The following is a 24,552-nucleotide window of genomic DNA, read 5'->3' as shown; positions in this document are numbered from 1 at the left end:
AATTCGTTGCCTTCGGTTTGACGACAGAACTACCCGAACCGAACGCAAAACACATGACCGACTTGCTCCAATTCGTGATATATTTCAAAGATTTGTTGTAAACTGTAAACAAAGTTATTACCCTGGAGAGAATCTCACTATTGACGAAATGCTCCCTGGTTTTCGTGGTAGATGTGCCTTTCGTCAATATATTCCATCAAAGCCAAACAAATATGGAATAAAAATTTATGCCCTTGTTGATGCCAGTAAGGCCTATACTTACAACCTGGAAGTTTATGCAGGAAAACAACCAGAAGGTCCTTACTGTGTGAGCAACAAACCCATTGATGTTGTAAAAAGACTGGCTGAACCCTTATTTGGATCGGGTCGCAATATTACAGCTGACAATTGGTTTACAAGTTGTGATCTGATTGATTATCTGAAAATTCAGAAGCTGTCATATGTGGGAACTGTAAGAAAAAACAAAAGGGAATTGCCGCCACAGTTTGTAAGTGTGAAAGAGAGACAACAGTACAGCAGTATGTTTGCATTCCATAATGGAAAGGCTTTAGTTTCCTATGTACCACATGCCAAAAAAATCGTACTTCTTCTATCAACACTTCATGATGATGCTGCCATCGATCCTGGGACTGGGGCAGAAAAAAAACCGGAGATAATTACATTTTACAATGCCACCAAAGGGGGTGTGGATACAGCAGATCAGATGTGCTCCACTTTCAACGTCAGCAGAAACATCAAACGCTGGCCAATGATCATATTTTTTGGTATGTTGAATTTGGGTGGTATAAATTCACAAGTAATTTATCTTGAAAACAAGCTTGAACCACTCCGTAGACGATTGTATCTGAAAAAATTGGCCCATGAACTAGTACTTGGAGAGCTACGCAGGAGAAGCGTGAAAACAATCGGTATCCCCTCTCGCCTTCAAGTTCAGCTCAAAAGGTTCCGCCCAGAAGATGATGGTGAAAAGTCACCATCTGCACCACCTCACAAAAGAAGGAGATGCACCACCTGCCAAACGGAAAGCGGAACCAGAAGGCTTTCAAATTATGAATGTCTCAAATGTCATAAAACAATTTGCCTGACACATGCAAAAATGGTGTGTAATTCTTGCTATTTGCTCTGCAAGTGTGACTTTTCTGGGGAAACCCCAGCATCTATTTCTGATTGAATATGTTTTTAATAGTACTTAAGGTACCTTAAAATTAAGTTTGTGTTCAAAAATTTTCTTTGTACATTTTTTTGAGAGAGTCGAACTGGGGACTATTTGGCGGGAGTTTTGAAAAGTTTGTATTTCATAGTTATTAGTTTTATGTTAAAGTGTAAATACAAAAAATCACAATAAATACACGTGGACAAAAAATGATTTGGAAAGAACAAGAAGAATAACACCAGCATACAAGATGTTAACCTAACTGCTGGAAAAAGACACAGGAAATCCAGGCGTCCTAGCTACACCAGCACACCGGAATATGCTCATGAGTGGGAAATATACAAAGAATCACGACTGGACCATCCTACAGGAGGGCATCAGTATACAAAATAATAATAAATATAATGCCCAAGGGTATAGCCCAGTAAAGTAAAAGATAAATAAATCTCAAAAGAGATGTGCAGCTATAATCAACTCTAGAGCATAAGGATGTAACTGGCACCAGCAAGCCCAAGTCCTAGGAAAGAAATGTGCATGCTATAACTGATGTAATACTATTACCTTGAGACATGCTGGTGTCAGAACGCCGACGTGGTGGGAGCAGGAAGAGGCATATAACTATTTAACAAGAGCCTGAAGATTGAAGCTCAGGAAAGGCAACCAGGAGAACACCTTGGAGTGGCAGACACTGTTAGTAGGCCACAACCAAACTAGTAGCCCCACTGCAGTTGTTCGATTAAAAAACTATTTAACAAGAGCCTGAAGATTGAAGCTCAGGAAAGGCAACCAGGAGAACACCTTGGAGCGGCAGACACTGTTAGTAGGCCCCAACTGTTGTGAATTCTGCTCTTGGGTTCCCTCCAGTGGTTGTTGGTGGGAATGCAGTTGTCTCTGACTCGCTGTCCTGGCCAGGTGTATCGGATAATTACAATTCTGACTGGGATATTTAGGTGTGCAGGATCCTTTAGCCCTTGCCAGTTGTCAATGTTTCTTTGGAAGTGTTGGATCTCTGCCTGGCCTCTCCTGCTTATCTGCCAGTTCAGCAAAGATAAGTGTCTGTTTCTTTTCCTGTGGCACACATGCAGTGTGCTTATTTTCAGTACTGTTCGTTTGTTTTTCTTTTGTCCAGATTAGACTGTGTCTGTGTTTTCTCAGTCTGGTTGGTTTCACTGGAGTTGCAGATATACGCTCCTACATGTTTAGTTAGATGTAGGAAGTTTTTTGTATATTCTGCTGTAGATTTTTTGAAGGGTTTTAATACTGACCGCACAGAACTCTGTCCTATTCTGTCCTATCTATCTAGAGTGGCCTCCTGTGCTAAATCCTGTTTTTTCTGCCTGTGTATGTTTTTTCCTCTCCGACTCACCGCCAATATTTATGGGGGGCTGTCTATCCTTTGGGGATTTTCTCTGAGGCAAGATAGTATTCCGATTTCCATCTTTAGGGGTATTTAGTCCTCCGGCTCTGACGAGGTGTCTAGGTGTGTTAGGTACACTCCACGGCTACATCTAGTTGCGGTGTTAAGTTCAGGGTTGCGGTCAGTATAGTGGCCACTTTCTCCAGTGAAAGTTCTCATGCAGCTCCAAGGTCACCGGATCATAACAGTACAACTGGCCAACAATGAGTTAAATGCATCTCAGAAGAAGGGAAGGAAGCCATTTTTTTTTCTCCAGTCTGTTTTGTGTTCTCTTCCCTCTTAATAGCTGGGTGGCTGAGGAGCCTGGTGCAAGCATGAATGTTCAGGAATTAGCTTCTCGTGTAGACCAGCTTGCTGCTAGGGTGCAAGGTATTTCTGATTATATTGTTCAGACTCCTGCTTTAGAACCGAAGATTCCTACTCCTGATTTGTTTTCTGGTGACAGATCTAAATTTTTGAGTTTTAAAAACAACTTTAAACTGTTTTTTGACCTGAGACCTCGATCCTCTGGTGATTCCATTCAGCAGGTAAAGATCGTAATCTCCCTGCTACGTGGCGACCCGCAGGATTGGGCGTTTTCCCTGGAATCTGGGAATCCGGCTTTGCTTAATATTGACTCCTTTTTTCAGGCTTTAGGACTATTATATGATGAACCTAATTCTGTGGATCAAGCTGAGAAGACCTTGTTGGCCCTGTCTCAGGGTCAAGAGGCGCAGAATTGTATTCTCAGAAATTAAGCAAATGGTCTGTATTGACTAAATGGAATAATGATGCTTTGGCGGCAATTTTCAAAAGGGGGCTTTCTGAATCCGTTAAAGATGTTATGGTGGGGTTTCCCACGCCTTCCGGTCTGAGTGATTTTATGTCTCTGGCCATTCAGATTGACCGACGCCTGCGGGAGCGCAGAACTGTGCGCGCTGTGGCGTTATCCTCAGAGCAAATTTCTGAGCCTATGCAATGTGATAGAATTCTGTCTAGAATGGAACAACAAGGTTTCAGACGTCAAAATAGGTTGTGTTATTATCGTGGCGACGCTTCTCCTGTCATTTCTGTCTGCCCTAAGTGGACAAAGAGGATCGCCAGTTCAATTACCATCAGTACTGTACAACCTAAATTTCTGTTATCTGTGTCCTTGATCTGCTCATTGTCATCGTTTTCTGTCATGGCATTTGTGGATTCAGGCGCCGCCTTGAATTTAATGGATTTTGAGTTCACCAAGCGTTGTGGTTTTCCCTTGCAGCCTTTGCAGAACCATATTCCTTTGAGGGGCATTGATGCTACACCCTTGGCTAGAAATAAGCCCCAGTTTTGGACACAGGTAACCATGCGCATGGCGCTAGCCCATCAGGAAGATTGTCGATTTCTGGTGTTGCATAACTTGCATGATGTTATCTGTTATGGACCTGGTGGTTAGGAGCACCCGGAACGACCTGATGGTTAAACTAAAACAGGACAAGCTCTGGGAAGTGGGAGCTCTGCTGACCGCAACCCCTAATCCTATCACACACACTAGAAATAGCCGTGGAGCGTACCTAACTCTGCCTAGACGCCTCTACACAGCCTTAGAGCTATCTAGCCTTAGAGATAGAAAATAAAACCTACCTTGCCTCAGAGAAATTCCCCAAAGGAAAAGGCAGCCCCCCACATATATTGACTGTGAGTTAAGATGAAAGTCACAAACACAGAAATGAAACAGGTTTCAGCAAAGGAGGCCAGACTAACTAAACAGACTGAGGATAGGAAAGGTAGCTTTGCGGTCAGCACAAAAAACTACAAAAAGACCACGCAGAGTGTGCAAAAAGACCTCCGCACCGACTCACGGTGCGGAGGTGCCACTCTGCATCCCAGAGCTTCCAGCTAGCAAGGCAAAATCATGATAACAAGCTGGACAAGAAAACAATGAACAAATAATTAACTAGCAGGGACTTAGCTTCTGCTGGACTAGACTGGTCACCAGAAAGATCCAAGAGCGAACTGAACCAGTACAAGAACATTGACAGCTGGCATGGAGTAACGATCTGAGTGGAGTTAAATAGAGCAGCCAGCCAAAGAATAAACTAAGTCACCTGTGGAAGGAACCTCAGAAGCAGCAGCTCCACTCACAGCCACCAGAGGGAGTCCATGGACAGAACTCGCCGAAGTACCATTCATGACCACAGGAGGGAGTTCGATAACAGAATTCACAACAGTACCCCCCCCCCCTTGAGGAGGGGTCACCGAACCCTCACCAGAGCCCCCAGGCCGATCAGGACGAGCCAAATGAAAGGCACGAACTAGATCGGCAGCATGAACATCAGAGGCAAAAACCCAGGAATTATCTTCCTGACCATAACCCTTCCACTTGACCAGGTACTGGAGTTTCCGTCTCGAAATACGAGAATCCAAAATCTTCTCCACCACATACTCCAACTCCACAATAACGACCTATGGAACACATTATGGATGACAAAAGAAGCTGGAAGGGCCACACGAAATGACTCAGGATTGAGAACTTCAGAAATCTTATACGGACCAATGAAACGAGGCTTAAACTTAGAAGAGGAAACCTTCATAGGAACATAACGAGACGACAACCAAACCAAATCCCCAACTCGAAGTCGGGGACCAACACAGCGCCGCCAGTTAGCGAAACGTTGAGCCTTCTCCTGGGACAATGTCAAATTGTCCACCACATGAGTCCAAATCTGCTGCAACCTGTCCTCCACAGTATCCACACCAGGACAGTCCGAAGGCTCAACCTGCCCTGAAGAGAAACGAGGATGAAAACCAGAATTACAGAAAAAACGCGAAACCAAAGTAGCCGAGCTGGCCCGATTATTAAGGGCGAACTCAGCCAAAGGCAAGAAGGACACCCAATCATCCTGATCAGCAGAAACAAAGCATCTCAGATATGTTTCCAAAGTCTGATTAGTTCGTTCGGTTTGGCCATTTGTCTGAGGATGGAAAGCCGAAGAAAAAGACAAATCAATGCCCATCTTAGCACAAAAGGACCACCAAAACCTTGAAACAAACTGGGAACCTCTGTCCGAGACAATGTTCTCCGGAATGCCATGCAAACAAACCACATGCTGGAAAAACAATAGCACCAAATCAGAGGAGGAAGGCAATTTAGATAAGGGTACCAAATGGACCATCTTAGAGAAACGATCACAAACCACCCAAATGACTGACATCCTTTGAGAGAGAGGGAGATCTGAAATAAAATCCATGGAAATATGCGTCCAGGGCCTCTTCGGGACCGGCAAGGGCAAAAGCAACCCACTGGCACGAGAACAGCAGGGCTTAGCCCGAGCACAAGTCCCACAGGACTGCACAAAAGAACGCACATCCCGTGACAAAGAAGGCCACCAAAAGGATCTAGCCACCAAATCTCTGGTACCAAAGATTCCAGGATGACCAGCCAACACCGAACAATGAACCTCAGAGATAACTCTACTAGTCCATCTATCAGGGACAAACAGTTTCTCCGCTGGACAACGATCAGGTCTATCAGCCTGAAACTTCTGCAGCACCCGCCGCAAATCAGGGGAGATGGCAGACAAAATTACCCCCTCTTTGAGAATACCCGCCGGCTCAGGAACACCCGGAGAGTCAGGGACAAAACTCCTTGAGAGGGCATCAGCCTTCACATTCTTAGAGCCTGGAAGGTACGAAACCACAAAATCAAAATGGGAGAAAAACAGCGACCATCGAGCCTGTCTAGGATTCAACCGTTTGGCAGACTCGAGATAAGTCAAATTCTTGTGATCCGTCAAGACCACCACGCGATGCTTGGCTCCTTCAAGCCAATGTCGCCACTCCTCGAATGCCCACTTCATGGCCAACAACTCTCGATTGCCAACATCATAATTGCGCTCAGCAGGCGAGAACTTTCTAGAAAAGAAGGCACATGATTTCATCACCGAGCCATCAGAACTTCTTTGCGACAAAACAGCCCCTGCTCCAATCTCAGAAGCATCAACCTCGACCTGAAACGGGAGCGAAACATCTGGCTGGCACAACACAGGGGCAGAAGAAAAACGACGCTTCAACTCCTGAAAAGCCTCTACAGCCGCAGAGGACCAATTGACCACATCAGCACCTTTCTTGGTCAAATCAGTCAACGGTTTAGCAACACTAGAAAAATTAGCGATGAAGCGACGGTAAAAATTAGCAAAGCCCAGGAACTTCTGCAGGCTCTTCACAGATGTCGGCTGAATCCAATCATAAATGGCCTGAACTTTAACAGGGTCCATCTCGATAGTAGAAGGGGAAAAAATGAAACCCAAAAATGAAACCTTCTGAACTCCAAAGAGACATTTTGACCCCTTCACAAACAAGGAATTCGCACGAAGGACCTGGAACACCATTCTGACCTGCTTTACATGAGACTCCCAATCATCCGAAAAGACCAAAATATTATCCAAATATACAATCATGAATCTATCCATTTACTTTCGGAAGATGTCATGCATAAAGGACTGAAATACAGATGGAGCATTAGAAAGCCCGAATGGCATAACCAGGTACTCAAAATGGCCCTCGGGCGTATTAAATGCTGTTTTCCATTCATCGCCCTGTTTAATACGCACAAGACTATACGCCCCTCGAAGATCTATCTTGGTGAACCAACTAGCCCCCTTAATCCGAGCAAACAAATCAGACAGCAGCGGCAAAGGGTACTGAAATTTGACTGTGATCTTATTAAGAAGGCGGTAATCAATACAAGGTCTCAAAGAACCAACCTTCTGGGCCACAAAAAAGAACCCTGCTTCCAACGGTGATGACGACGGGCGACTATGATCTTTCTCCAAGGATTCCTTTATATAACTCCGCATAGCGGCGTTCTCTGGCACAGATAAATTGAACAGTCGGCCCTTAGGAAACTTACTACCAGGAATCAAATTAATAGCACAATCGCAATCCCTATGAAGAGGTAGGGCACTGGATTTGGGCTCATCAAATACATCCTGGTAATCCGACAAAAATTCAGGGACTTCAGAAGGCGTGGAAGGCGAAATTGACAGCAATGGAACATCACCATGTACCCCTTGACAACCCCGGCTGGACACAGACATAGATTTTCAATCCAATACTGGATTATGGACCTGTAGCCATGGCAACCCCAAAACGACCACATCATGCAGATTATGCAACACCAAAAAGCGAATATCCTCCTGATGTGCAGGAGCCATGCACATGGTCAATTGAGTCCAGTACTGAGGCTTATTCTTGGCCAAAGGCGTAGCATCAATTCCTCTCAATGGAATAGGATACTGCAAGGGCTCCAAGAAAAAACCACAGCGCCTGGCAAACTCCAAGTCCATCAAATTCAGGGCAGCGCCTGAATCCAAAAATGCCATAACAGAATAGGACGACAAAGAGCAAATCAGAGTAACAGACAAAAGAAATTTAGACTGTACCGTACCAATAGTGGCAGACCTAGCGAACCGCTTAGTGCGCTTAGGACAATCGGAGATAGCATGAGTGGAATCACCACAGTAAAAACACAGCCCATTCCGACGTCTGTGTTCTTGCCGTTCACCTCTGGTCAAAGTCCTATCACATTGCATATGCTCAGGCCTATGCTCAGAGCATACCGCCAAATGGTGCACAGCTTTGCGCTCACGCAAGCGCCGATCGATCTGAATGGCCAAGGACATAGACTCATTCAGACCAGCAGGCGTGGGAAATCCCACCATGACATCCTTAAGGGTTTCAGAAAGACCCTTTCTGAAAATTGCCGCCAGGGCACACTCATTCCACTGAGTAAGCACAGACCACTTTCCAAACTTCTGACAATATACCTCCGCTTCATCCTGACCCTGACACAAAGCCAGCAAGATTTTCTCTGCCTGATCCACTGAATTTGGTTCATCATAAAGCAATCCAAGCGCCAGAAAAAACGCATCTACATCACGCAATGCAGGATCACCTGGCGCAAGGGAAAATGCCCAGTCTTGAGGGTCGCCATGCAACAAAGAAATAATGATTTTTACTTGTTGAACGGGGTCACCAGAGGAGCGGGGTTTCAAAGCAAGAAACAGTTTACAATTATTTTTGAAATTCAGGAACTTAGATCTATCCCCAGAAAACAAATCAGGAATTGGAATTCTAGGCTCTAACATCGGATTCTGAACCACAAAATCTTGAATGTTTTGTACCCTTGCAGTGAGATGATCCACACAAGAGGACAGACCTTGAATGTCCATATCTACACCTGTGTCCTGAACAACCCAGAGGTTAAGGGGAAAAGAAAGACAAAACACACTGCAGAGAAAAAAAATGGTCTCAGAACTTCTCTTATCCCTCTATTGAGAAGCATTAACACTTTGGGCCAGCTGTACTGTTATGGACCTGGTGGTTAGGAGCACCCGGAACGACCTGATGGTTAAACTAACACAGGACAAGCTCTGGGAAGTGGGAGCTCTGCTGACCTCAACCCCTAATCCTATCACACACACTAGAAATAGCCGTGGAGCGTACCTAACTCTGCCTAGACGCCTCTACACAGCCTAAGAGCTAACTAGCCCTAGAGATAGAAAATAAAGCCTACCTTGCCTCAGAGAAATTCCCCAAAGGAAAAGGCAGCCACCCACATATATTGACTGTGAGTTAAGATGAAAGTCACAAACACAGAAATGAAACAGGTTTCAGCAAAGGAGGCCAGACTAACTAAACAGACTGAGGATAGGAAAGGTAGCTTTGCGGTCAGCACAAAAAACTACAAAAAGACCACGCAGAGTGTGCAAAAAGACCTCCGCACCGACTCACGGTGCGGAGGTGCCTGTTGTGAATTCTGTGACCAAGCTCCCTCCTGTGGTTGTGAGTGGTACTGCGGCTGGTTCTGTCTATAAGCTTCCTTTGGTGGATGAGAGTGGTACTGCGGCTTCTGAGTTTCCTTCCTCAGGTGATGAGGTTAAGTCGTTAGGTGCTGCTCTGTTTAACTCCACCTGGTGCTTTGATCCTGGCCTCCAGTCAATGTTCTAGTATTGTAGAAAAAGCAAACAACCGACAGCACTCGCAGTCCTGGGGCGCCCGTACACATCCAGGGAACCGTCCCGGATATAATAAACCAAGAGAAGTAGAATGAACAGAGCTCCATCCGGGTGTAGAAATCTTGAAAAAGTAGTTTATTCAGCCATAATACAGCAACGTTTCGACCGATATATGGTCTTTGTCAAGCATACAATACAGCATGGGCAGCCATCTTAAATAGTATAGGTGCCTCACAGTGCACCAATCACCATCCAACGCCGCCCCCACATAAAACATAAAGTCTCATAGAAAAAACAGACATCAGTACCCCACATGCATAAGTGTCACAAATATAAAACCTTAAACCATAAAATAAACCCCATTACGCCGCATATACGAGGAAATCTTCTTATGTTCATCCTGGATTCTTGCGTCGCTCCTTCCTGTATGTCCATCTCCATGGAAACACCTAGCCAATCGCAGCGTCCAGTCCAGGTGCGCGGTATCAGGGAAGAAGAGCACCCAATAACATCTTCCAATACAGATAGTTCCGCAAAGGTCACCCAATAGACACCGCTCTAAGCCCACATAATCCTCCATATAACATCCGGGTCACTGCCGCCCAAGGCTAGACCGCCTAAAGCCACGCAGGCGCATAGGTGCCGGAGTGAACCGACGCCCCCGGCCCCAGCGAGGACCAGCCCATAAGACATAACGCGCACCCACTTAGCACCCGAACACAGGTGCCTCATAGACGCGCAGGTGCACCACATCAAGGACCAAACACCGCCGTCGATCCGGAGCGTCCGCCCATCCACGCATCCCAATGCGCAGGCGCCACCATGTCAGTCGTATAGTGCACTGGCGACGAGTATAAGGGGAACAACCGCGGTGATACGCAGGCGCGTCCCAGCCAGGGCGATATCACAAGGAGCCCATCCCACGGCCTAGACATGGGAGCTCAACCATCGCAGCGGATCCCCACCCGCCCACATCAGGCATACAGATATGAAGGGAATACCATCCCTAAAGTATAGATACGACTCATGAATGGACCCATAATCACTATACACAATAAAGAATATCACCCACATAGTTACACGGCAACAAAAGTGAAAACCAGAAATATACCCTATATATACTGCAATGAGACAATCGGGCAGCATGCATGGAGGCAGATACACCAATAAACATCCGTTTATTACTATGTCTTACTAAGAGGAAAATTCCTTCACATAATGAGAAATCCATCTCCAACAGCCACCGACTGTCCCAATGCCTGTAAGACAAAGCATAAAAACATAACACAACAATGTCAAATAACAAGTGTCTATTTAAAAACAAACATATACTGACGGGTCAACTTACCCAACGGGAAACGGCCAGGTTATACACATGACAACAAGTTGAAATCCAAGTTCAACCCCTTTGGTTGCAACGTACCCAGTGTGTAAATCCATCTCATCTCTTTTTTCTTTAATATCTGTATCCTATCACCACCTCTTCTTAAGACGGGAGCACTATCAATTACTCTGAAGCGAAGCTGGTTCACCGAGTGTCTCATGTCCACAAAGTGTTTCGGAATTGGTAGATCTGTCAAACCTGTCCTTATCGTGCTTTTATGTTTGCTGATGCGAACTTTGACAGCTGTATTCGTCTCACCCACATACGCCAAGCCACATGGGCACACAATCATGTACACCACGTAACTAGATAAGCAGGTGTATCTATCCTTCAAATAGATCTTTTTGCCAGTGTGTGGGTGATGAAAAAATTCACCCTTCAACAAATTATTACAGCAGGCACAACCCAGGCACGGGAAATTGCCATGCCTGGCTGTGCCAAAAAGTTGTTGCGTAAGGGTCCTTTCGGAACCAATATCAGACCTCACCAATTTATCCTTCAAGTTCCGACCCCTTCTAAACGACATCATTGGAGGTGACCTGAATCCCACAACGGACGGCAGTCCCCGTTGGAGAAAAGACCAGTGTCTCTTCAACACCCGACCAATTTGATTGCTGGCAGAATTATAGGTGGACACGAAGGGGATACGCTCACATGGCTGTCTATTCAGTGGCCTATTATAAATACTATCCCGTGATGTATCCCGGGCCCTCATCTTAAAGTCATTCACCACCGTCTTTGGGTAACCCCTCCTCAAAAATTTGCCACACATCTCCTCCAAACGTAAGTCCACCCTTTCATCATCCGATACAATCCGTCTAACACGTAGAAGTTGACTCCATGGCAAGGAGTCCACCATTCTCCTGGGGTGATTGCTGTTAAACAATAGAAGGCTGTTTCTATCAGTCCCCTTAATGTAGATATCAGTCCTCAACACTCCTTCCTCTTTATAGACCAGAGTGTCCAGAAACTGTATCTGAGTAACAGAATGGGTAAGCGTAAATTGTAGTTCGGGGTATACACTGATGATCTCACCCCAGAAGTCCTCCAGTCCTTTCAGGTCACTGTCCCATACGACAAAAATATCGTCAATATAGCGCCACCAGGCTCTGACGTGGCGCCAGAGGATGGAACTGTACACAAACCTGTCCTCGAATACCGCCATATAAATGTTGGCATAAGTGGGGGCCACATTGGACCCCATGGCGGTACCCCTACGCTGCTGGAAATATTCATCACCAAAGAGGAAATAATTCCTCCTCAGGATGAACTCCAGCAGCGTAAGGACAAGCTGTGCACACTCCGGTGCCACGTCAGAGCCCGATAGCGCACAAGACACCGCTTCCAAACCCTTCTCATGCTCAATGGACGTATACAATGATGTCACATCGAACGAGGCTAGAATAGTGGATTCAGAGACTGTAATATCACGAATTTTACCAAGGAAATCACTAGTGTCTCTAATATACGATCTTGTTTTGACAGCAAAGGGGCGTAACACTTTATCCAGAAAAATCGCAGTCTTGTTGAATAAAGAACCCCTCCCGGAAACTATCGGACGACGGGGCGGGTCATATAGATCTTTATGAATTTTTGGTAGTGTGTAAATGACTGGTACTACAGGTGCGTCGACTATCAAATATTCAAACAACTTGTGGTCAATGAGTCCCGTGGCAAGTGAATCACTGACCACAAGTTGTAACTCCCTCTGGAGTCGAGGGGTGGGATTAGATGACAGTTTCTCATATACCAGGTGGTCACTCAGCTGTCTACGGATCTCTGCCTTATACTTGTCTGTATCCATAACTACCACCGCCCCACCTTTATCGGCTGGTTTGATGGTTAATGCAGCATTTTTCGCTTGTTTATCGAGGGTTGATTTTTCCAGCAAGGTCATGTTATATCTAGGACTAGGTTTAAAGGTAGTTCTGATCTTATCAATGTCCCTTTGTACAAGCTCAATATAGGACTCCACAAAATGGTCCCTATTTGGTGGTTGAAATTTACTTTTATTGTAAAGTCCCACTTGCTGTAATGAAAATCTACTAGTTGACTCCTCAACTACAGTATTACTTTCCGTGACCTTGTTGGAAAAAAAAGATGCCAACCTCAATCTCCTATAAAAGGCTTGTAAATCAACCTCAATATTAAACCAGTCCGGACCATTCGATGGACAGAAAGATAGGCCCTTAGACAGTACTTTGAGTTCTACCTGTGATAATTCAACAGATGAAATATTTACCACCAGTCTGTCATCAGTCACTGAATCTCCCTCGTGTTCCTCGTCCTCATCGTGGTATTGCGTACTTGACGCTGTTCCTTCGAAGCACCTTTGTTTCCTGTGCCTCTGACCACCTCGGCGACCACGCCTTCTGGGGTGGTTTTGTCCACTGGTCCTTTCCCCAAAAAACGGGTTGATCTGGTACTGCCGACCGCTGTAGATTCATCCGTAGAGTCTGATTCCGCCGTTGTGAAGCCAAAATTAGAATGCTTCCTCCCCTGTTGTCTCTTGTACTTCTTTTGGGTCATAGATCTACCACGCCCATTACCGGGATTCTGGTTAGGTTTTATCTGCCAGGCGAAGACCCGGCCCACTTTATAGTCCTCCGCATCCTGAAACCACTTATTTCTTTTTGTGGTCTCAATCTCGTTCCTAAACTTCACGAGATTATCCTCGATCTTGGTTTTAAGGGGACCCCAGACTTGTGCTGTCAACTGTGCTACGATCTGTACCTCAAGATCACTCACGCTTTTTTTAATCAGTTCCATCTCCTTCTTCAAAAATTCGATATTTAGGAGCATTATATCAAAAGCGTATTTATTAGAGATTGACTCAAACCTCATGCAGAATTGCACATTGTCCGGTAGCAGGGTTGGTCTCAGGTGTGGCCGAAGCCCCTTTGGAATCCTCCGTATCTTATAATATTCAGTCAGGGTCACAACGTGGAGTTCTAGAGAGATTAGCCTTCTCCTCTCATTCTCCCATTTTCTCCTAAGCATATCAGACGTCGGTGTGCTCAGAAAGGCAGTGTCCGAGTTCGACCCAGATAAAATACGTGCAGCATCATCGTCAGTATATGAGAAAAACATGGCATTCTCTAGATCACCCACCTCTAGAATGGCACTTGCCTCCATAATAATGTCCAGGGTGCACGTCAGTCCAGGTTCCAATAGTCCAGTAGAAAAATCAAACAACTGACAGCACTCGCAGTCCTGGGGCGCCCGTACACATCCAGGGAACCGTCCCGGATATAATAAACCAAGAGAAGTAGAATGAACAGCGCTCCATCCGGGTGTAGAAATCTTGAAAAAGTAGTTTATTCAGCCATAATACAGCAACGTTTCGACCGATATACGGTCTTTGTTAAGCATACAATACAGCATGGGCAGCCATCTTAAATAGTATAGGTGCCTCACAGTGCACCAATCACTATCCAACGCCGCCCCCCACATAAAACATAAAGTCTCATGGAAAAAACAGACATCAGTACCCAACATACATAAGTGTCACAAATATAAAACCTTAAACCATAAAATAAATCACATAACGCCGCATATACGAGGAAATCTTCTTATGTTCATCCTGGATTCTTGCGTCGCTCCTTCCTGTATGTCCATCTCCATGGAAACACCTAGCCAATCGCAGCGTCCAGTCCCGGTGCGCGGTATCAGGGAAGAAGAGCACCCAATAACATCTTCCAATACAGATAGTTCCACAAAGGTCACCCAATAGACACCGCTCTAAGCCCACATAATCCTCCATATAACATCCGGGTCACTGCCGCCCAAGGCTAGACCGCCTAAAGCCACGCAGGCGCATAGGTGCCGGAGTGAACCGACAACCCTGACCCCAGCGAGGACCAGCCCATAAGACATAACGCGCACTTAGCACCCGAACACAGGTGCCTCATAGGCGCGCAGGCGCACCACATCAAGGACCAGACACCGCCGTCGATCCGGAGCGTCCGCCCATCCACGCATCCCAATGCGCAGGCGCCACCATGTCAGTCGTATAGTGCACTGGCGACGAGTATAAGGGGAACAACCGCGGTGATGCGCAGGCGCGTCCCAGCCAGGGCGATATCACAAGGAGCCCATCCCACGGCCTAGACACGGGAGCGTAACCATCGCAGCGGATCCCCACCAGCCCACATCAGGCATACAGATATGAAGGGAATACCATCCCTAAAGTATTGGTCTTGCTTCCTTCTGGATCGTTCCTGTGGCCTCTCTATCCTGCATAAGCTAAGTTCTGCTTGTGTTATTTTTGTTTGCTATATTTTCTGTCCAGCTTGCTATATTGGTTTTTCTTGCTTGCTGGAAGCTCTGAGACGCAGAGGGAGCACCTCCGTTCCGTTAGTCGGTGCGGAGGGTCTTTTTGCCCCTCTGCGTGGTTGTTTGTAGGTTTTTGTGTTGACCGCAAAGCTATCTTTCCTATCCTCGGTCTATTCAGTAAGTCGGGCCTCACTTTGCTAAATCTATTTCATCTCTGTGTTTGTATTTCATCTTTACTCACAGTCATTATATGTGGGGGGCTGCCTTTTCCTTTGGGGAATTTCTCTGAGGCAAGGTAGGCTTGTTTTTCTATCTTCAGGGCTAGTTAGTTTCTCAGGCTGTGCCGAGTTGCATAGGGAGCGTTAGGCGCAATCCACGGCTACCTCTAGTGTGGTGTGTTAGGATTAGGGATTGCGGTCAGCAGAGTTTCCACGTCTCAGAGCTCGTCCTATGTTTTTGGTAAATGTCAGGTCACCTTGTGTGCTCTGAACTTCAAGGTCCATTGTGGTTCTGAATTACCTGTTCATAACAGTACTGGAGGCCCAAAGTACTAATGCTTCTCAATAGAGGGAAAAGAGAAGTTCTGAGACCATTTTTTTTTCTTTGCACTGTGTTCTGTCTTTCTTTTCCCCTTTACATCAGGGTGGTTCAGAACACAGGTGTGGACATGGACATTCAGGGTCTGTCCTTTTTGATGGATAATCTCACTATAAGAGTACAGAACATTCAAGATTTAGTGGTTCAGAATCCTATGTAAGAACCTAAAATTCCTATTCCTGAGTTATTTTCTGGAGATAGAGCTAAGTTTTTGAATTTTAAAAATAATTGTAAACTGTTTCTGGCTTTGAAACCCCGCTCCTCTGGTGACCCAGTTCAACAAGTTAAAATCATTATTTCTTTATTACGTGGCGACCCTCAAGACTGGGCATTTTCCCTTGCGCCAGGAGATCCTGCATTGTGTAATGTTGATGCTTTTTTTCTGGCGCTCGGATTGCTGTACGACGAACCTAATTCAGTGGATCAGGCAGAGAAAAATTTGCTGGCTCTGTGTCAGGGTCTGGATGAGATAGAGATTTATTGTCAGAAGTTTAGAAAGTGGTCCGTGCTCACTCAATGGAATGAATGTGCGCTGGCAGCTATTTTCAGAAAGGGTCTCTCTGAAGCCCTTAAGGATGTCATGGTGGGATTTCATATGCCTGCTGGTCTGAATGAGTCTATGTCTTTGGCCATTCAGATCGGTCGACGCTTGCGCGAGCGTAAATCTGTGCACCATTTGGCGGTATTATCTGAGCATAAACCTGAGCCTATGCAGTGCGATAGGACTTTGACCAGAGCTAAAAGGCAAGAACACAGACGTCAGAATGGGCTGTGTTTCTACTGTGGTGATTCCACTCATGCTATCTCCGATTGTCCTAAGCGCACTAAGCGGTTCGCCTTTGGCCAAGAATAAGCCTCAGTATTGGACCCAGCTGACCATGTGCATGGCTCCTGCGCACCAGGAGGATATTCGCTTTCTGGTGTTGCATAATCTGCATGATGTGGTCGTGTTGGGGTTGCCATGGCTATAAGTCCATAACCCAGTATTAGATTGGAAATCTATGTCTGTGTCCAGCTGGGGTTGTCAGGGGGTACATGGTGATGTTCCATTTCTGTCTATCTCATCATCCACCCCTTCTGAGGTCCCAGAGTTCTTGTCTGATTACCGGGATGTATTCGATGAGCCCAAGTCCAATGCCCTACCTCCGCATAGGGATTGTGATTGTGCTATCGATTTGATTCCTGGTAGTAAGTTTCCTAAGGGTCGACTGTTTAATTTATCTGTACCTGAGCACGCCGCTATGCGGAGTTACGTGAAGGAGTCTTTGGAGAAGGGTCATATTCGCCCGTCATCGTCGCCATTGGGAGCGGGTTTCTTTTTTGTGGCCAAGAAGGATGGTTCGCTGAGACCTTGTATTGATTACCGCCTTCTAAATAAAATTACGGTCAAATTTCAGTACCCCTTGCCGCTGCTGTCTGATTTGTTTGCTCGGATTAAGGGGGCTAGTTGGTTCACCAAGATAGATCTTCGTGGTGCGTATAATCTTGTGTGTATCAAACGGGGCTATGAATGGAAAACAGCATTTAATACGCCCGAAGGCCATTTTGAGTACCTGGTTATGCCATTCGGACTTTCTAATGCTCCATCAGTGTTTCAGTCCTTTATGCATGACATCTTCCGAGAGTACCTGGATAAATTCCTGATTGTATACTTGGATGATATTTTGGTCTTCTCAGATGATTGGGAGTCTCATGTGAAGAAGGTCAGAATGGTGTTCCAGGTCCTGCGTGCTAATTCTTTGTTTGTGAAGGGGTCAAAGTGTCTCTTTGGTGTTCAGAAGATTTCATTTTTGGGGTTCATTTTTTCTCCTTCTACTATCGAGATGGACCCTGTTAAAGTTCAGGCCATTTATGATTGGACACAGCCAACATCTCTTAAGAGTCTGCAGAAGTTCCTGGGCTTTGCTAATTTTTATCGTCGCTTCATCGCTAATTTTTCTAGCATTGCTAAACCGTTGACTGATTTAACCAAGAAGGGTGCTGATGTGGTCAATTGGTCTTCTGCTGCTGTGGAAGCTTTTCAGGAGCTGAAGCGTCATTTTTCTTCTGCCCCTGTGTTGTGCCAACCAGATGTTTCGCTTCCGTTCCAGGTCGAGGTTGATGCTTCCGAAATTGGAGCAGGGGCTGTTTTGTCGCAGAGAAGTTCTGATTGCTCGGTGATGAAACCATGCGCCTTCTTTTCCAGGAAATTTTCGCCTGCTGAGCGAAATTATGATGTTGGCAATCGAGAGTTGCTAGCCATGAAGTGGGCATTCGAGGCGTGGCGTCATTGGCTTGAAGGAGCTAAGCATCGCGTGGTGGTCTTGACTGATCACAAAAACTTGACTTATCTCGAGTCTGCCAAACGGTTGAATCCTAGACAGGCTCGTTGGTCGCTGTTTTTCTCCCATTTTGACTTTGTGGTTTCGTACCTTCCGGGCTCTAAAAATGTGAAGGCGGATGCCCTGTCTAGGAGTTTTGTGCCCGATTCTCCGGGTTTGTCTGAGCCGGCGGGTATTCTCAAAGAGGGGGTAATTTTGTCTGCCATCTCCCCTTATTTGCGGCGGGTGCTGCAAAAATTTCAGGCTAATAGACCTGACCGTTGCCCAGCGGAGAAACTGTTTGTCCCTGATAGGTGGACGAATAAAGTTATCTCTGATGTTCATTGTTCGGTGTTGGCTGGTCATCCTGGAATCTTTGGTACAAGAGATTTGGTGGCTAGATCCTTTTGGTGGCCGTCTCTGTCGCGGGATGTGCATTCTTTTGTGCAGTCCTGTGGGATTTGTGCTCGGGCTAAGCCCTGCTGTTCTCGTGCCAGTGGGTTGCTTTTGCCCTTGCCGGTCCCGAAGAGGCCTTGGACGCATATCTCTATGGATTTTATTTCGGATCTCCCCGTCTCTCAAAGAATGTCGGTCATTTGGGTGGTTTGTGATCGCTTCTCTAAGATGGTCCATTTGGTGCCCTTGTCTAAATTGCCTTCCTCCTCTGATTTGGTGCCATTGTTTTTTCAGCATGTGGTTCGTTTACATGGCATTCCAGAGAACATCGTTTCTGACAGAGGTTCCCAGTTTGTTTCGAGGTTTTGGCGAGCCTTTTGTGCTAGGATGGGCATTGATTTGTCTTTTTCCTCGGCTTTCCATCCTCAGACAAATGGCCAGACTGAACGAACCAATCAAACCTTGGAAACATATCTGAGATGTTTTGTTTCTGCTGATCAGGATGATTGGGTGTCCTTTTTGCCTTTGGCTGAGTTCGCCCTTAATAATCGGGCCAGCTCGGCTACTTTGGTTTTGCCGTTTTTCTGCAATTCTGGGTTCCACCCTCGTTTCTCTTCAGGGCAGGTTGAGTCTTCAGACTGTCCTGGTGTGGATACTGTGGTGGATAGGTTGCAGCAGATTTGGACTCATGTAGTGGACAATCTGACTTTGTCCCAGGAGAAGGCTCAACGTTTCGCTAACCGCAGGCGCTGTGTGGGTCCCCGACTTCGTGTTGGGGATTTGGTTTGGTTGTCATCTCGTTATATTCCTATGAAGGTTTCCTCTCCTAAATTTAAGCCTCGTTTCATTGGTCCATATAGGATTTCTGAGGTTCTTAATCCTGTGTCTTTTCGTTTGACTCTTCCGGCTTCTTTTTCCATCCATAACGTGTTCCATAGGTCATTGTTGCGGAGATACGTGGCACCTGTGGTTCCATCTATTGATCCTCCTGCTCCGGTTTTGGTTGAAGGGGAATTGGAGTATATTGTGGAGAAGATTTTGGATTCTCGTGTTTCGAGACGGAAACTCCAGTATCTGGTTAAGTGGAAAGGTAATGGTCAGGAAGATAATTCCTGGGTCTTTGCCTCTGATGTCCATGCTGCCGATCTGGTTCGTGCCTTTCATGTGGCTCATCCTGGTCGGCCTGGGGGCTCTGGTGAGGGTTCGTGACCCCTCCTCAAGGGGGGGGTACTGTTGTGAATTCTGTGGCCAAGCTCCCTCCTGTGGTCGTGAGTGGTACTGCGGCTGGTTCTGTCTATAAGCTTCCTTTGGTGGATGAGAGTGGTACTGCGGCTTCTGAGTTTCCTTCCTCAGGTGATGAGGTTAAGTCGTTAGGTGCTGCTCTATTTAACTCCACCTGGTGCTTTGATCCTGGCCTCCAGTCAATGTTCTAGTATTGGTCTTGCTTCCTCCTGGATCGTTCCTGTGGCCTCTCTATCCTGCATAAGCTAAGTTCTGCTTGTGTTATTTTTGTTTGCTATATTTTCTGTCCAGCTTGCTATATTGGTTTTTCTTGCTTGCTGGAAGCTCTGAGACGCAGAGGGAGCACCTCCGTACCGTTAGTCGGCGCGGAGGGTCTTTTTGCGCCTCTGCGTGGTTGTTTGTAGGTTTTTGTGTTGACCGCAAAGCTATCTTTCCTATCCTCGGTCTATTCAGTAAGTCGGGCCTCACTTTGCTAAATCTATTTCATCTCTGTGTTTGTATTTCATCTTTACTCACAGTCATTATATGTGGGGGGCTGCCTTTTCCTTTGGGGAATTTCTCTGAGGCAAGGTAGGCTTATTTTTCTATCTTCAGGGCTAGTTAGTTTCTCAGGCTGTGCCCAGTTGCATAGGGAGCGTTAGGCGAAATCCACGGCTACCTCTAGTGTGGTGTGATAGGATTAGGGATTGCGGTCAGCAGAGTTTCCACGTCTCAGAGCTCGTCCTATGTTTTTGGTAAATGTCAGGTCACCTTGTGTGCTCTGAACTTCAAGGTCCATTGTGGTTCTGAATTACCTGTTCATAAGAGGTGCCACTCTGCATCCCAGAGCTTCCAGCTAGCAAGGCAAAATCATGATAACAAGCTGGACAAGAAAACAATGAACAAATAATTAACTAGCAGGGACTTAGCTTCTGCTGGAGTAGACAGGTCACCAGAAAGATCCAAGAGCGAACTGAACCAGTACAAGAACATTGACAGCTGGCATGGAGTAACGATCTGAGTGGAGTTAAATAGAGCAGCCAGCCAAAGAATAAACTAAGTCACCTGTGGAAGGAACCTCAGAAGCAGCAGCTCCACTCACAGCCACCAGAGGGAGTCCATGGACAGAACTCGCCGAAGTACCATTCATGACCACAGGAGGGAGTTCGATAAAAGAATTCACAACAGTTATCGTGCTGGGTTTTCCATGGTTGCAGGCACATAATCCTGTGTTGGACTGGAAGTCCATGTCTGTCACTATTTGGGGTTGTCAGGGGGTTCATAATGATGTTTCTTTGATGTCAATCTCCTCTTCTTCACCTTCTGAGATTCCAGAGTTTTTGTCTGATTTTCAGGATGTATTCGATGAGCCCAAGTCCAGTTTTCTTCCTCCGCACAGGGACTGTGATTGTGCTATTGACTTGATTTCAGGCTGTAAGTTTCCTAAGGGTCGACTTTTTAATCTATCTGTGCCTGAACATACCGCCATGCGGAGCTATATTAAGGAGTCTTTGAAGAAAGGGCATATTCGGCCATCTTCTTCACCGTTGGGAGCGGGGTTCTTTTTTGTTGCTAAAAAAGATGGTTCCTTGAGACCCTGTATAGATTATCGCCTCTTGAATAAAATCACGGTCAAGTTTCAATACCCTTTACCGTTACTTTCTGATATGTTTGCTAGGATTAAGGGAGTTAGTTGGTTTACCAAGATTGACCTTCGAGGGGCATATAATCTCGTTCGTATTAAGCAGGGTGATGAATGGAAAACTGCGTTTAACACGCCCGAAGGCCATTTTGAATACCTTGTGATGCCATTCGGACTCTCTAATGCTCCATCTGTTTTTCAGTCCTTCATGCATGATATCTTCCGGACTTATCTTGATAAATTCTTGATTGTATATTTGGACGATATTTTAATTTTTTCCGATGATTGGGAGTCTCATGTGCAACAGGTCAGGATGGTATCTCAGATCCTTCGTGACAATGCCCTGTTTGTGAAAGGGTCTAAGTGTCTCTTTGGGGTGCAGAAAGTCTCTTTTTTGGGCTTCATTTTTTCTCCTTCGTCTATAGAGATGGATCCGGTTAAAGTTCAGGCCATTCATGATTGGATTCAGCCCACATCCGTGAAGAGCCTTCAGAAATTTTTGGGTTTTGCAAATTTTTATCGCCGTTTCACTGCTAATTTTTCAAGCGTGGTTAAACCCTTGACCGATTTGACGAAGAAGGGCGCTGATGTGGCGAATTGGTCCTCTGCGGCTGTCTCTGCCTTTCAGGAGCTTAAACATCGATTTACTTCTGCTCCAGTGTTGCGCCAACCGGATGTTTCTCTTCCATTTCAGGTTGAGGTTGACGCTTCTGAGATTGGGGCAGGGACCGTTTTGTCTCAGAGGGATCCTGTTGGTTCCTTAATGAAACCGTGTGCCTTCTTTTCCCGTAAGTTTTCGCCTGCTGAACGCAATTATGATGTCGGCAATCGGGAGTTGTTGGCTATGATGTGGGCGTTTGAGGAGTGGCGACATTGGCTTGAGGGAGCTAAGCACCGTATTCTGGTCTTGACCGATCATAAGAATTTGATTTACCTCGAGTCTGCTGAACGGCTGAATCCTAGACAGGCTCGATGGTCCTTGTTTTTTTCCCAGTTTGATTTTGTGGTCTCGTACCTTCCGGGTTCTAAGAATATTAAGGCTGATGCCCTCTCTAGGAGTTTTTTGCCTGATTCTCCTGAGGTCTTAGAGCCGGTCGGTATTCTGAAAGAGGGGGTGGTCCTTTCTGCCATTTCCCCTGATTTACGACGGGTTCTTCAGGAATTTCAGGTTGACAAACCTGACCGCTGTCCTGTGGGGAAATTGTTTGTTCCTGACAGATGGACTAGTAGAGTGATTTCTGAGGTTCACTGTTCCGTGTTGGCCAGTCATCCTGGCATTTTTGGTACCAGAGATTTGGTTGGTAGGTCCTTTCGGTGGCCTTCATTGTCACGTGATGTGTGTTCTTTTGAGCAGTCCTGTGGGACTTGTGCGCGGGCCAAGCCTTGTTGCTCCCGTGCTAGTGGGTCTGATCTTCCGGTCTCCCAGAGGATGTCTGTTATCTGGGTTGTTTGTGACCGGTTCTCTAAGATCGATCATTTGTTGCCCTTACCTAAATTGCCTTCCTCTTCTGATTTGGTTCCGTTGTTCTTTCAGCATGTGGTTCGTTTGCATGGCATTCCAGAGAATATTGTGTCTGATAGAGGTTCCCAGTTTGTTTCTAGGTTTTGGCAGGCCTTTTGTGCTAGGCTGGGCATTGATTTGTCTTTTTCTTCTGCATTTCATCCTCAGACAAATGGCCAGACCGAGCGTATTAATCAGACCTTGGAGACATATTTGAGATGCTTTGTGTCTGCTGATCAGGATGATTGGGTGGCCTTCTTGCCATTGGCTGAGTTTGCCCTTAATAATCGGGCTAGTTCGGCTACTTTGGTTTCGCCTTTCTTTTGTAATTTTGGTTTTCATCCTCGTTTTTCTTCTGGGCAGGTTGAGCCTTCTGAATGTTCTTGGTGTGGATTCTGTGGTGGACAGGATGCACCAGATTTGGGCTCATGTGGTGGACAAGTTGGTGTTGTCTCAAGAGGAGGCTCAATGTTTTCCTAATCGTCATCGGTGTGTTGGTTCCCGGCTTCGGGTTGGGGATCTGGTCTGGTTGTCTTCCCGTAATGTTCCTATGAAGGTTTCTTCTCCTAAGTTTAAACCTCGGTTTATTGGTCCTTATAAGATTTCTGAGATTATTAATCCGATGTCTTTTCGACTGGCGCTTCCGGCCTCTTTTGCTATCCATAATGTCTTCCATAGATCTTTGTTGCGGAAATATGTGGAGCCCGTTGTTCTCTCTGCTGATCCTCCGGCCCCTGTGTTGGTTGATGGGGAGTTGGAATATGTTGTTGAGAAGATTTTGGATTCCCATTTTTCAAGGCGGAAGCTTCAGTACCTGGTCAAATGGAAGGGTTATGGCCAGGAGGATATTTCTTGGGTTTTTGCCTCTGATGTCCATGTTGCTGATTTGGTCCGTGCCTTTCATCTGGCTCGTCCTGATTGTCCTAGGGGCCCTGGTGAGGGTTCGGTGACCCCTCCTCAAGGGGGGGGGTACTGTTGTGAATTCTGCTCTTGGGTTCCCTCCACTGGTTGTTGGTGGGAATGCAGTTCTCTGACTCGCAGTCCTGGCCAGGTGTATCGGATAATTACAATTCTGACTGGGATAATTAGGTGTGCAGGATCCTTTAGCCCTTGCCAGTTGTCAATGTTTCTTTGGAAGTGTTGGATCTCTGCCTGGCCTCTCCTGCTTATCTGCCAGTTCAGCAAAGATAAGTGTCTGTTTCTTGTCCTGTGGCACACATGCAGTGTGCTTATTTTCAGTACTGTTCGTTTGTTTTTCTTTTGTCCAGATTAGACTGTGTCTGTGTTTTCTCAGTCTGGTTGGTTTCACTGGAGTTGCAGATATACGCTCCTACATCTTTAGTTAGATGTAGGAAGTTTTTTGTATATTCTGCTGTGGATTTTTTGAAGGGTTTTAATACTAACCGCACAGAACTCTGTCCTATTCTGTCCTATCTAGCTAGAGTGGCTTCCTGTGCTAAATCCTGTTTTTTCTGCCTGTGTATGTTTTTTCTTCTCCGACTCACCGCCAATATTTGTGGAGGGCTGTCTATCCTTTGGGGATTTTCTCTGAGGCAAGATAGTATTCCGATTTCCATCTTTAGGGGTATTTAGTCCTCCGGCTGTGATGAGGTGTCTAGGTGTGTTAGGTACACTCCACGGCTACATCTAGTTGTGGTGTTAAGTTCAGGGTTGCGGTCAGTATAGTGG

General features: G+C 46.0%; 1 protein-coding gene across 2 annotated transcripts in view; it reads left to right on the top strand.

Annotated features, from left to right (window-relative positions):
* DDR2 (discoidin domain receptor tyrosine kinase 2) overlaps positions 1-24,552 on the top strand; it is a 522,895-nt gene that overhangs the window by 91,300 nt on the left and 407,043 nt on the right. The window lies entirely within an intron of this gene.

The sequence above is a fragment of the Ranitomeya imitator genome, chromosome 8 (genome assembly GCF_032444005.1).
Source record: "Ranitomeya imitator isolate aRanImi1 chromosome 8, aRanImi1.pri, whole genome shotgun sequence".
Taxonomy (NCBI): Eukaryota; Metazoa; Chordata; class Amphibia; order Anura; family Dendrobatidae; genus Ranitomeya; species Ranitomeya imitator.
This window is presented reverse-complemented; position numbering and strand designations above follow the sequence as displayed.